Source organism: Arachis ipaensis, chromosome B10, assembly GCF_059453495.1.
Source record: "Arachis ipaensis isolate K30076 ecotype BB chromosome B10, ASM5945349v1, whole genome shotgun sequence".
NCBI classification, from domain to species: domain Eukaryota; kingdom Viridiplantae; phylum Streptophyta; class Magnoliopsida; order Fabales; family Fabaceae; genus Arachis; species Arachis ipaensis.
Genome location: NC_142435.1, coordinates 121,079,605 through 121,093,771, shown reverse-complemented (window position 1 = coordinate 121,093,771; position 14,167 = coordinate 121,079,605).

Genomic DNA, 14,167 nt, shown 5'->3' with positions numbered 1-14,167 from the left:
GAATGGTGATGGGTGTCACGGATCATCACATTCATCATGTTAAAGTGTGAGGGAATATCTTAGAATAGAAACAAGCGTGATTGAATGGAAAACAGTAGTAACTGCATTAATCCATCAAGACACAGTAGAGCTCCTCACCCCAACCATGAAGTTTAGAGACTCATGCCGTAGAAAATATAAGTTCTGATGTAAAATGTCATGAGGTACAAAATAAATCTCTAAAAGTGGTTTTTATAATGAACCAGTAACCTAGGTTTACAGAAAATGAGTAAGCTAAGATAGATAGTGCAAAAATCCACTTCCGGGGCCCACTTGGTGTGTATTTGGGCTGAGCACTGAAGCTTCCATGTGCATAGGCTATTCCTGGCGTTGAACTCCAACTTTTGTGCCAGTTTGGGCGTTTAACTCCAACTTTTATGCCAGTTCTGGCGTTTAACGCCAGAAAAGGGTAAGGAGCTGGCGTTTAAACGCCAGTTTGCGCTACCAAATCTTGGGCAAAGTATAGACTATTATATATTGCTGGAAAGCCCAAGATGTCTACTTTCCAACGCAATTAAGAGCGCGTCAATTGGACTTTTGTAGCTCTAAAAAATCCATTTCGAGTGCAGGGAGGTCATAATCCAACAGCATCTGTAGTCCTTTCTCAGCCTCTGGATCAGATTTTTGCTCAGGTCCCTCAATTTCAGCCAGAAAATACCTGAAATTACATAAAAACACACAAACTCATAGTAAAGTCCAGAAATGTTATTTTTGAATAAAAACTAATAAAAATATAATAAAAAGCACTTAAAACATACTAAAAACTATATAAAAACACTGCCAAAAAGGGTATAAATTATCCGCTCATCACATACACACTAAAGTCATCCATGAAAACTTCCATACAGTTCTCAAGGAGATATGAGAAAATGCTCATCATGCACCTTTGAAACGTAGCCGGTGCATTACATAAGCCAAAAGGCATCCTCTTGTATGCATACGTTCCAAAGGGGCATGTAAAAGTAGTTTTCTCCTGATCTTCAAGAGCTATATGAATTTGAAAATAGCCAATGTAACTATCTAGAAAATAGTAGGGTGATTTATCTGACAGGCGATCAAGCATTTGATCGATGAAGGGCAGGGGGTAGTGATCCTTGCGAGTAGCCTAGTTAAGGCGCCTGTAATCAATGCATACCCTCCAGGAGTTCTGCACTCTAGTTGCCATGAGTTCTCCATGCTCATTCTTCACTGTTGTGACTCCAGACTTCTTGGGCACCACTTGTACTGGACTGACCCATTCACTATCCAAGATTGGATAGATGATGTCAGCTTCAAGCAGCATGGTCACTTCCTTCTTGACAACCTCTAGAATGGTGGGGTTCAGCCGCCTTTGAGGTTGACGAACAGGCCTTGCTCCCTCTTCTAAAAATATCTAGTGCTTACAGACTTGAGGGCTGATGCCTACTATATCCACCAAGCTCCACCCAATAGCTTTCTTGTGTCTTTTCAGCACACTAAGCAACTGCTCCTCCTGTTAAGAAGTGAGTTCCCTTGCAATAATAACTGGGAGCTTCTGGTGATCCTCAAGGTAAGCATACTTGAGGTGGGGTGGAAGGGGCTTCAACTCCATTTTCTGCTCATGGCTAGGCACTTGATCATCTGGAGCCAGTGATGGTGGTAAGGTGTCTTCATCTTGTTCAGAGGGCTTTCCCACACTTGCACCTTGCTCCATGTGCCTCTCTTATACTTTTTCTTGGTGAACAGCAGCCACTGTCTCATTAATGATGTCGCACTGGAAGATGGAATGATCTTCCGAAGGATGCTTCATAGCTTCATCCAGGTTAAAGCTCACTGCTCTGCCATCTATCTCAAAGGAGTAAGTTCCTGAGAATGCATCCAATTCGAACCTTGAAGTCTTCAGAAATGGCCTTCCAAGCAGGATGGATGATGGTCTTCCTGAGTCATTAGGGGGCATCTCCAAGATGTAGAAATCAATAGGGAATGTTAGCCCCTTAATACTCACCAGCATGTCCTCAGCAACTCCAACCACCGAGATTAGGCTTTTATCTGCCAAAACAAAACGTACTGCCGACCTTTTTAAGGGAGGGAGCCTCAAAGTATCATATACAGATAATGGCATAATACTCACACACGCACCTAAATCACACATGCAGTCAAAAAATTGTACACCATCAATAGTAATAGTAACCATGCATGGACCCGAATCACTACATTTTTCTGGTACAGCACCCATTAAAGCAAAAATAGAGCTACCTTCACACCCTGCTTGAGTGAGCATCGGGGACGATGCTACATTTTAAGTGTGGGGAGGTCGCCATCTCTGGCGTTCTTTTTTTGGTGAACCACTACATACTCTTTTTTTCTTTTTATTTATTTTGCTACTTTTCTGTATTTTTATTTTTATTTTTATTTTCTATTTTCTCAGTACTCATATATTGCTACTTTCATGTATTTTTACTCTATTTCTACATGTTGCACTTTAGTTCATAATTTAGCCATTTAGTTTAGTTACAATTCTAACTTATTAGTTATAGAAATTGTGGATTAATTAGTATAGTTTACCCTTTTTAACATAAGATAGCTTAGTTTAAATTGAAAAATATAAAAAGGAAGGAAACTAGGAACTTGAACACAATAGAAACAATCCACACACCTTGTATATATAGCATTACATGTTAGTTAGTTAACAACATTTCATCAAGGAGAAACACTAGAACTTTAAAGCCATTCAATATAAGTTTTACATTGAGAATAATGGGAATTTTTAACTAAACCTGCATGACATACATAAGTGATAAATGATTTTTGAGCTAGAGAACACACAACCTGTGAGTTTTGAGCTTAATTGTATGGTTACATTCAAATCATAATATTTTATTCCTGTGTGTTCCGCCCTTCTTTTTTTATTCTGATGTTCTTTACTTTGTTTTAATCTATATGTCCGATTATAGAATAGAAATACATACCAAGAGAGTGATTGAGGCCATTGTTTGATTTTTAGCTCACTTATCCCAAAATAACCTACCTTTCACATCACCCTTGTTAGCCCCCTTGAGCCTTTAAATCCCTTTTTTCTATAAACCACATTACTAGCCTTAAGCAGAAAAACAAAATAAAAATCCCAAGTTGAATCCTTGGTTAGCTTAAGATAGAAATTGTGTATGGTTTAAATGTGAAAAAAAATCTATTGGGAACATGGATGATAAAAACAAAAGATAGAAAAGTTGAAAAGAATAAAATAATTCAAAATAAAGAGTTTTGGGAAGCATGCTCATGTAAAATCAAAATAATTGAATTACCATGTGCATTAAATTTTTAATTTTCAGTATTTAAATAAAGGGGACACAAAAGAGTTCCCCAAATGTGAAATAAAGCAATGCACATGGAATAAAAATAATAAACTTTGAAACATGAGCATGTAACATCAAAAGTGGGAAAATATGGGAAAATAGGTAAAGAAGCTTTGCTTTAGAAAGTATGTATGTTAGGTGAGATCTTAGACTAATTAAGGATTCACTTATTAGCTCACTTAGCCCTATACATATACCCTTACCTTTACCTTGGCCCCATTACAACCTTTACTAAAGACCTCATGATTTTTGGTATGTCTATATTCTATAATTGTTGATTGGTTAGATGAAGAACAAAGTTATAGAAAGTAAGGATAAAAAGAAGAATAAAGTGATTAACCCAATAAACACTGAGTGACTAGAGAGTAAACACAAAATCCAGTGAGGGTTCAATAGCTCATTAACATATATCTCTGCTAAATCATTAATTGTCTTGCAAGTTTATAAAATATTTTTCTTTTCCATCTCAATTGTAAAGGCACTTTATCAATTATCTAAGGTTTAGCTATATATATATATATATATATATATATGACTCCTTGAGAATGTGAATTAGTTCAACTACATGCAAGCTTTATATACAAGTGAATAAAAAATTAGAATTGCATGATGCATCTAGGTAGTTGCATTTAGATTAGATTGCATTGCATGGCATCCCACCACTTCAACCTAACATTACTCTTGGACTTAGCATGAGGACATGCTATTGTTTAAGTGTGGGGAGGTTGATAAACCCATATTTTATGATATATTTTGTGCTTAATCTGAGTGATTTATTCAATCCTTCACCCACTTATTCATATTATTTGCATGGTTTTACTTTCCTTTCCTTATTATATGATGTATGTGAAAAACATGTTTTCTATGCTTTAAAATTAATTATTTTAATTACCTTTATTTCCATTCGATGCCGTGATTTGTGTGTTGAGTAGTGTCAGATCTTCTAAGGCAAGAATGACTTAAAGGATGGAAAGGAAACATACAAAAATGGAAGGAAAGCATAAAACGGAGTTTTTGAAGAAACTGGCATCCACGCGATCGCATGGGCGACGCGACTGCATGCCAAGCGCGAAGAAGCAGCGACGCGGCCGTATGACTGACGCGACCACGCGCCTTAAGCAGAACACATATGACGCGGTCGCATGACTGACGCGACCGCGTGACAAGGAAAACTTCGAATGACGCGACCGCGTGACCCACGCGGACGCGTGACAGAGGCCACGCACCAGAAATTGCAGAAAATGCTCCCAGCGAATTCTAAAGCTCTTTTTGCCCCAAATTCAAGTCCAGAAAGCATAGACCAGAGGTTATGAAGTGGGGAAATGCATCCATTCTGAGACAACAACTTTAGTTTAGTTTTTCATGATTTAGATTTAGTTTTGAGAGGGAGATTCTCTCCTCTCTCTTAGGATTAGGATTTAGGATTTCTCTTAGTTTTAGGAGTGACTCTCGATCCCAGGTTCAATGTTCTTTTACTTTATATTTATCTCTTACTTTCAGATACTTTAATGCTTATATTAGTTATGTTGCCTATTTGGTTTATGCTACATTCATGTTACAGATTACTCTTTTGAATTAATGTTATTTAAGGTATTTCAGTTTAATATTGCTTTCTCTTATTTACATTATTGTTATTCCCATCTGAAGATATTTTTATTCCAGTAGATTTACTTTTCTTCTTTTTGGTCTTGGTTAAGAAATCAGTAACTCAGGAGTTATCAAACTCAAACATGAATGGTAATTGCTATCTTTGTTAATTGAATTGAACTTCAATAATCCCAATCTTTCCTTAGGAAATAAATAGGATTCGAAGATCAAACCAATTAATCCCTTGACCTTCCTTTATCTTAGTAAAGGTTAACAAAGTGGAATTAAGATTCAATTCTCATCATCATTGATAAGGATAACTAGGATAGGACCTCTAATTTCTCATACCTTGCCAAAAGTATTTACAGTCATTTGTTTATTTTACTTGCCATTTAAATTGCTTGTTCTTCATTTACTTTATTTGCTAATTAAATCATTCCCTCCTCATTCTCAAAACCCCAATTTACAATCTCCATAACTAATAATAAGAACATACTTCCCTGCAATTCCTTGAGAATACGACCCGATGTTTGAATACTTCGGTTATCAATTTATTTAGGAGTTTGTTACTTGTGACAACCAAAACGTTTGTACGAAGGGATTTCTGTTGGTTTAGAAACTATATCTACAACGCGACTGTTTTTATGAAATTCTTTACCACCATAAAATCCCAACGTCAAGGGGCTTGCTGTTGGTTGTTCTGAGGCGCTTGGGATTGCCTTTGGTGAGGTGCTCGGTAAGTCTGGCCTTGGTTCTGCTGTTGGTATGGGGGGTTCTGTTGATACCGGTTCTACTGATTGATGTTGTTGTTCTACCTCTGATTTCCACCTTTGTCTCTGCCTCCTTGGTTGTAGTTGTCCCTCCATCCTTGGTTAGAATTATCTCTCTACCTCTGGTTGGAATTGTCTCTCCAGCCTTGGTTGGATTTATCTTGCCAACCTTGATTGTAGTTCCCACCTTGGTTATAATTACCGCCTTGTTGATAATTCCCTTGATTCGGGCGGTTATAGTAGTTGCTAGTAGCTGCCAAGGTGTTGTCTTCTGGTTGTTGGAGCTGTGGACATTCATCAGTGTAATGGAAATAGCAGGCACATATTCCACACACTCTCTGAGGAACTAACTGTTGACATTGTTGTTGTGGAGGAGGCTGAGGTTGTTGTTGATTTAACTGTAGCTGCTTCAGTATGTTGGTCATCTCTCCCAGGGTCTGTGTGAGAGCAGCAGTCTCACTTCTAGAGAAAATCTCCGCAATAGCCTTGGGATGGTTGTTCCTGTGCCTTGCATTCCGGGTAGACTCAACTAGATCGGCGATCAGTTGCCACACTTCTGTTGCCGTCTTGTACTTAGTCAGAGAGCCATTACTCACAGCATCTAATATAGTCTTGTCTTGAGACTTCATGCCTTGTGTGAAATAGCTAATCAACACCAACTGGTCAATCTTGTGGTGGGGACATGAGTCTAGGAGATTCCTGAAGCGTTCCCAATACTCATAAAGAGTCTTTGATTCGCCTTGGATAATGCAGGAAATTTCTTTCCTCGGTCTATCTGTAACTTCAGGCGGAAAGTATTTGTCCGAAAATTCCCTTCTGATCAGATCCCAATTAGTAGCAACTTCTTCAGGTTGAGGGTAGAACCACTCCCTTGTCTTTCCCTCAAGAGAAAATGGGAAGGCATATAGCCAAATAGTAGTCTCATCTGCACCATGACGCCTAGTAGTTGAGCAGGTTGTCTGAAAATCTCTGAGGTGCTTGATAAGCTCTTGAGCAGGTAATCCATGAAACTTAGGCAGTAGATTGATTAGCGCAGTCTTCAGTTCAAAATCTACAGCCAGATTCGGATGACGCGCTTGATACGGTTGCAGTGTAAAGTCCGGAGCTCCTGCTTCCTGGAGAGTAATCCTTCTGGGCTCCGCCATATTATCTGCGCGTAAATCAACAGAATTAGTAGAAGAGGAGCTTGTTTCTTCCTCAAATGGTGCTTCATATTCGCCCTCATATGAGACTGGTGAATTGGTAGTAACCACTTCACCACCCTCAGAGGCTAACCGACGCCGAGCTCGCCTAATACGTGAAATAGTTCTTGCGATTTTAGGATCAAACGCGGCTAAGCTCGGATCAGGTAGTGAACGCGTCATTCAATGAAAGAAACATACAACTCATGGTAATAAAATAAAATAAAATGCAAATATGTAAAATTAAAAATATTTACACCAACCAATAATTTAGCACACTGTTGCAACTCCCCAGCAACGGTGCCAAAAATTGACGGGCAGAAAATTGCCGATTAAGAATTATTAATAAGAACAGCGTTGCAAGTACAGTTCTTAACCGACGAAAACTCCCCTTATCAATTTAGAAAGAATTGTCACAATTTAAGAACAAATTACTGGGAGTAGAATTCCCAGGTCGTCCCCCAACAAGTTGACAAAAGAGTGCAATTTATTGGTCAGGAATTTTTTGAGAAATTTTAAAGTTGGAGAATAGAAAAATAAATGATCACAAATTAAAGCAATGAAAATTAACGAGAGATTTTGTGTAATTGAAATAAAGAAGCTTTGACCAGGAGAAGATTAATCGGAAGTTCTATCCTTGTTGAATTTTTCCAAGTGTAATAGTAAGAGGTTGTTGTTCTTACTTAGTTAACCTTTACCAAATAAAGAAAAGTCAAGTAATTGAGCCAACTCTAATTCACAAGTCCTAATCCTCTCCTATGGAAGGATTAGCATTAGTGACTAGAGAGTTGGCCAACAACTTCCAATTGCAAATTAACACTTGAGTATTCCAACTCAAGGGTCTCCTATTAATCAATTCCAAAGTCAAGTTAAGAGCCTACTCCATTGACATGGATGCCAATTTCGCAGACATGTAAAGGGAATAGAGAAGAGACATGGTAACTTAAATTAAATTAATAAAAGTTAATTTTGAAATAATAAATTAAGGAAAGATGATACTCAAGCCAATAATGAAATTAAATGTAAAAATAATTCTTGAATTAATAAATTCCAAAATCAAAGATATCCATATGTAATTTTGAACAGGGCAAATGGGTGATAAAAGAGTAAGGAAATAAGGAAACAAACTAGAATAATGGAAACTTCAATGGAGGTAGTAACTCTTCTCAATATCCAAATCAAAAGCATAAAACTAGAAATCTATGAATATGAAGAATCCTAGAGGAAGTAGTATTTTCTCTCTAAGATTCAAACTAGAAACTAAAAACTGTGTAAAAGTGAATGTGTGTTGAGTCTTTGCTTGTCCCCTAGCTCTAGTCTGCGTTTCTGGGCCGAAAACTGGGTCCAAACTCAGCCCAAAATCGTCCCCAGCGTCTTCTGCGATTTCTGCACGTGGCGCACGTCACGCGTACGCGTCAGTCACGCATACGCGTCAGGTACGCATACGCTTCGCTATGAAAATCTCCAAATCACGCGCACGCGTGAGCCATGCGTGTGCGTCGATCCTCGCTGGTCATCTCCTTTATTTCTTGTGTCCCTTCCATTTTTGCAAGCTTCCTCTCCATCCTCTAAGCCATTCCTGCCCTATATAGCCTGAAAACACTTAACGCACAGATCACGACATCGAATGGTAAAAAGAAAAATTAAAAATATACAATTTAAAGGCTTAGGAAGCAAGTTTTCAACCATAGAATAAATTTGGGAAGGATTTGTAAAACCATGCAATTTGTATGAATAAGTGTGTAAAGACTTGATAAAAACCACTCAATTTAGCACAAGATAAACCATAAAATAGTGGTTTATCAATCACATACATACTGAATGATTTACAAATCAAACTAAGAAAGCCGATTGCAATTTTCTGTAACGATCAGTCGGCCCTTCATGTTGCGGCCGATCCAACATTCCATGAGAGGACCAAGTACATTGAGATGGACTGCCATATTATAAGAGACAAATGACAAAAGCAAGTGACCAAGCTACTACCAATTTCGTCTGCAAATCAGACAGCAGAATTCTAATTAAGGCCCTGGCTCCCACCTTGTTTCAGTAATGTCATAGCAAGCTCAGAATGAAAAGTATGGAGAATTCTAGTTTGAGAGGGAAAATTGGATAAGATGAAATAATTTTGTAGTAATTAAGTAATTGTGTAGTTAGTTTAGTTAGAACAAATTAGTTATTGTAATAGAAAAGAGAAAGTTAGTTAGAGTGTGTTAGAGTACATCTTCTATTTATACTTAATATGTAAATAAACTCTGTAGAAGAGGATTCACTAGAAAATGAAATATATTAACTAAAAGCATCTTTCTTTATATATGGTTCTTCACAACAGTATTTTTTATGAAGTTCTTTTTTTCTAATTCTTTGCAACTTACTAAATTGAACATTTTTTGTTTTTGTTTTTTAACTATCAGAATTTTATTTAAGAGTTTATTGTTGATTAATAAATTATTATATGTACAAACACAAAATGCAAATAGTCGACACTTTTTTTAATAAATTAAAGGGTGAAAAAAAAAAAAAAAAAAAGAGGCTAGGGATCATATATGCATGCACGGTTATGGTATATATGTGTGGGATGATTCAGTGTACACTACTAATATAACACGTGCATAATGTTCCACTTACCAATTCAAAACAAAGTGAAGGATTGCTCCTTAATTGATAAAAATCTTTTTAGCTAGTTCAATATCAAACGGGTTAAAAATTAAAATATTATTTAATCTATTTATAAAGCACAATCATTAAATTAAGTTAAAGCATGTTGGACGACCAATCTATTGATTATTGAAGGCGACTTTTTTTTGGTAATACTTTGAAGGTGATTTTTGATAGATTGTTAGCCTATTGCTCTTAGTCCACCTAGCTAGCCTGGCCCACTGAAAAGAAAGGCCACTCTTGATTAGGCTTTATTTGCTAGAGAGGTCTATAAAAAAAGGAAAAAAGAAAAAAGAAAATATAGAAGGGCTTGACTAATGACTAGTAGTGCATTGATTTCACACAATGTTGGTAGTAGCTTTATTCATAGGATAGAGAGATGCATGTTGGTGTCACTTGTTACATATTTATTGCATGCATGTTTGTAGTAGTTTAATTTGGTGCTGATTTAGACCATGCATGCACGGCACTTAGTAAAACGCAAGGATGCGAGAACCAAACCGGGCAACGAACTAATGGAGTCAATGGTTCAATCATTCAATAGTCTAAATGTCTTAATCGGTTTAATTAATATAAAATTAATTTTTAAAAATTTAATATATAATTTTAATATTCAATTTTAATTAAATAAATAAAATTTAAATTTTATAATTTTACATAATAATTTGTCTATATTTATTATTAAAAAATTTACAAATAAATTCAAATATCAAAATTTATGATTAAAAAAAAATCAAAGCGCATATAAAATGATAAACATATAATGTTCTATCGCAAAAAAATAAATAAATAAATAAATTCTAACTAAATAAAAGATACTATTCATCACAATCATAATTATTAGTAAGTGTTGTAAATTACATACAACTAACATCAACAAAAATTATATTTTAATCAGATTTTGAATATACCTTAACTACATCAAAAAATTTATAGAATAATAATTAGTAACGTACTAACGTCAATTGACATGCAACTGACTTTTTTAATAATAATAATAATAATAATAATAATAATAATAATAATAATAATAATAATTAACTAACTCGCAAATTTAAAGTTATTATATTGAGTTAAGAGACAGAGAAATTCTGTTTTTTTTTTCTTTAATTTAAAACGACTTTATTTTAGGAAGTTTAATATCAAACCATAAATTCTCAAAAAATCATACCGAACCACACGGTTTATCAATTAACTATTAGTTCGATCGATTTTTTGTCAGCCAATTTTTCATATCAATTGAACTTATCAAAAGATTGGGTTTCGATTAACTCGATTGAAATGGCCAATCCAATTTGGTTTTAAAACCATCGTAAAACGATACAAGGATAACAATGTATATTCCACCATGAAAAGCCACTAAATTCTCATAGTGGTTCATGAGATTCGCGACTTTCATCATTTTAGTTCCTTAGATTCAAAATTCACTATACTGGTCCTTGAGATTCAGCTTTAGGCATCATATTGGTCCCTAAATCCTTTCCAGCATTGAATCAACCATAGTTATCATAACCGAACCGGTAATCGAACCGATTAAGTTACTGGGCCACTAGATTCACTAGTCGAACTGGTTAACTCGATATAATTAGATAATTATATAAAATTTAATTATTTTTTATTATAAATACTTTTATTTTATTTTTATAAAAATAATTATCATTTTCAAATTTTAATACTTTATTAATTAGTTTATATTTATTTTAATTATGTTATTATAGGTAAAAACTCACAAATAGTTATTTTCATGTGAAGTTGATATTTAAGAACCGTTAGATGATTTGACAAGTTTAACTAAATATCATCTAACGATTTTCAACTATCAACTTCATACGAAAACAACTACATGTGAGTCTTTACCTATTATTATATAATTTATTTAAAAAATAATATTAATAGATATCATATAATCATAAAAAAAAAGAAATTGTGATTAATAACATTTTTTTATCTTTTTAATTTGTATATATTTAATAAAATTTATAGTTAAATAAAATATAATTAATTTAAAAATAAATAATTTTATAATTAAAATAAATTGAATATAAATAAAATAAAAGATTGTTATATATAATATAATTTATACATAGATTAGGAAGAAGCACTGCAGTTAGGTGGTACAATTATCCTTGTTGCATTCTAGAGTGAAAAGGTTCGAAACGAAATGATGTTGTTTAATCATGTGTCTAGCACAACAAGTTATAACTAATTCAGCATTTAGTTTATTGATTTAGTACTAAAAAAAGTTCAAAAATCAACATTATAATTAGTATAATTACGGTTTCTATTATTATCTAAAAAAATCATAATAAAAAATATTTTTAAAAAAATTAATTTTGCTCAAACAGACTAAAATATAATAAAATAGAATATTTTAAATATTAAAAACTAAAATAGTATTTTATCTGTGAATTAAATGTCAATTTTATTGTTCAACTTAAAAAAAATATTTACTCATATTCAGCTGAGTAAATGTCTTTTCTAAGTTGAACAACAAAGTTAATACTTAATTCGTATGAGTTCTTAACTGTTACGGACTCGATCTTTGGGTTCTTACTATCGATTCGATCACCCGGTTCCTCATGTGCCTTCTATAACCCGGCCCATTCATAACGATCCTAAATCCTAACAAACTCTCTAGAATCTTGGATAGTTGGACCTACGCATCCCAAGATAAGATAAGCTACGTCATCTATAAAAGGAAAGCTCAGCGGCTCTCTTAGGTATGATTCAATTCCGCCTAAACACTTAAACCCAACCTCATTAACTCTCTGACTTGGGCGTCAGAATGTCTTTGCAGATACCACCCCTGCCGCTCTTGAATTCAACCGCGCCACTGCCGAGACCGACGAGTTCCCGATCTGATTCATCAACTCGTGCAAGTAACTCCTGTACATTGGCGCCGTCTGTGAGAAACTCGAGATCTCAGCAGCATGGCGGGCATCTAGGAGGAGCAGCCCCTCCTGAACCCAGATCCCAACCCCCATCAATAGCCCGACCAACTTGAGCCTCAAAACCACGATGACCCCCTAGGCAACGGGAGGGTAGCCAGCGTGGTCCACAACCATACGACGCGCAGTCATCCGAGACAGTAGTCAAGAGAAGAAGATCATTGTTCTAACAAAAGCAGGTCATTCGGCGGCCTAGGAGAAGATACGAATCGCATAATCCAGGATCTTCACCACCGAGTTCAAACCCTAGAAGTTAAGATCACAATAATCAAACGCTACCAACTAGAGCAGACGGGCAAAGAGATCTCTCGAACTGCCTCCAAAAGGGAGCATAGAACGAGAACCCTGGATTAACATCATGAGAGGTGTAGGAATTGTAATCGATCCCGAGATTCCAACCGAGAAGACCATAGAGAAAGACACCAAAGAGATTCCAAGCGAAGGCGACACGAATGCCTAGTAATGGGAGCAACCCTATTCACCGAGAAGGTCCTGAGAGTAAGGTTACCAAAAGGGTTTGATAAGACAACCGACATGAAGTACGACAACACCAAAGACTCCCCAAGAACACATAACGATCTTTGAGGCCAGGATGAACCTGGAAGGGGTGGTCAATGCTGTCCGATGCCGGGCCTTTCAGGTAACCATAGCTGGCCCGGCTATCAAGTGGTTTAACACGCTCCCGAATGGCTCAATCTCATCCTTCGATGACATCTCTCGAATTCACCACATGTATAGCCAAAGCAAAGCACCCAATTAACCTGCTAGGCGTTACACAATGCCCGGACGAGTCCACTAGGAAATACCTAAACAGATTAAATGATGAGTGCCTAACCATTGACGGTTTAACAAACTTGACGGTTAGCCTATGCTTGACCAATAGTTTGATGAATGAAGACTTCCGGAAGCACCTTACGATGAAGCCCATCTGGTTTATGCACGAAATCTAAAGCATGACACAGGAGTATATAAATGACAAGAAGTAAACCAAGTCGTGACCGCCAATAAATGACACTAGGGCAACATGGCACCGTAAATCAAACCCCTCCTAAAGAACCCAACAAAGAACAATTCAAACCCCCACCCACAACTGACCGCCACATGTTAGAAAATTTGCAAACTACACCCCCTACCTGCCCCGCTCACAGAAGTTTTCCAGCAGATTGCGGAGAGGGGTATCTTTCCGAAAGCCAAGCAACTAAATGAACACACATGAGGCAATAAAAGCCTGTACTGCGACTAGCACAGAGGATATATGCATAGAACTGATAAACTCCAATTTTTAGGTTTATATTGTGCTTAATTTAGGCGATTTTATCAACTTTTCTTACATTTATTCAATAAAATAGCATAGTTTTGTAATTCTCCATTAATTTGTGCTTAAGTGTAAAAACATACTTTTTAGACCTTAAAATAGCTAAATTTAATTCACTTTAATTCCATTCGATGCCTTGATATGTTTGTTAAGTAATTTCAGATTTAGAAGGCAAAGATTGGATTGAAGGAATGAAGGAAAAGCATGCAAAGTGGGAGAACTCATGAAGAAATGAAGGAACTGCAAAGCTGTCAATCCTGACCTCTTCGTACTAAAACGATCATAACTTGAGCTACAGAGGTCCAAATGAGGCGGTTCCAGTTGCTTGGAAAGCTAACATCCGGGGCTTCAAAATGAT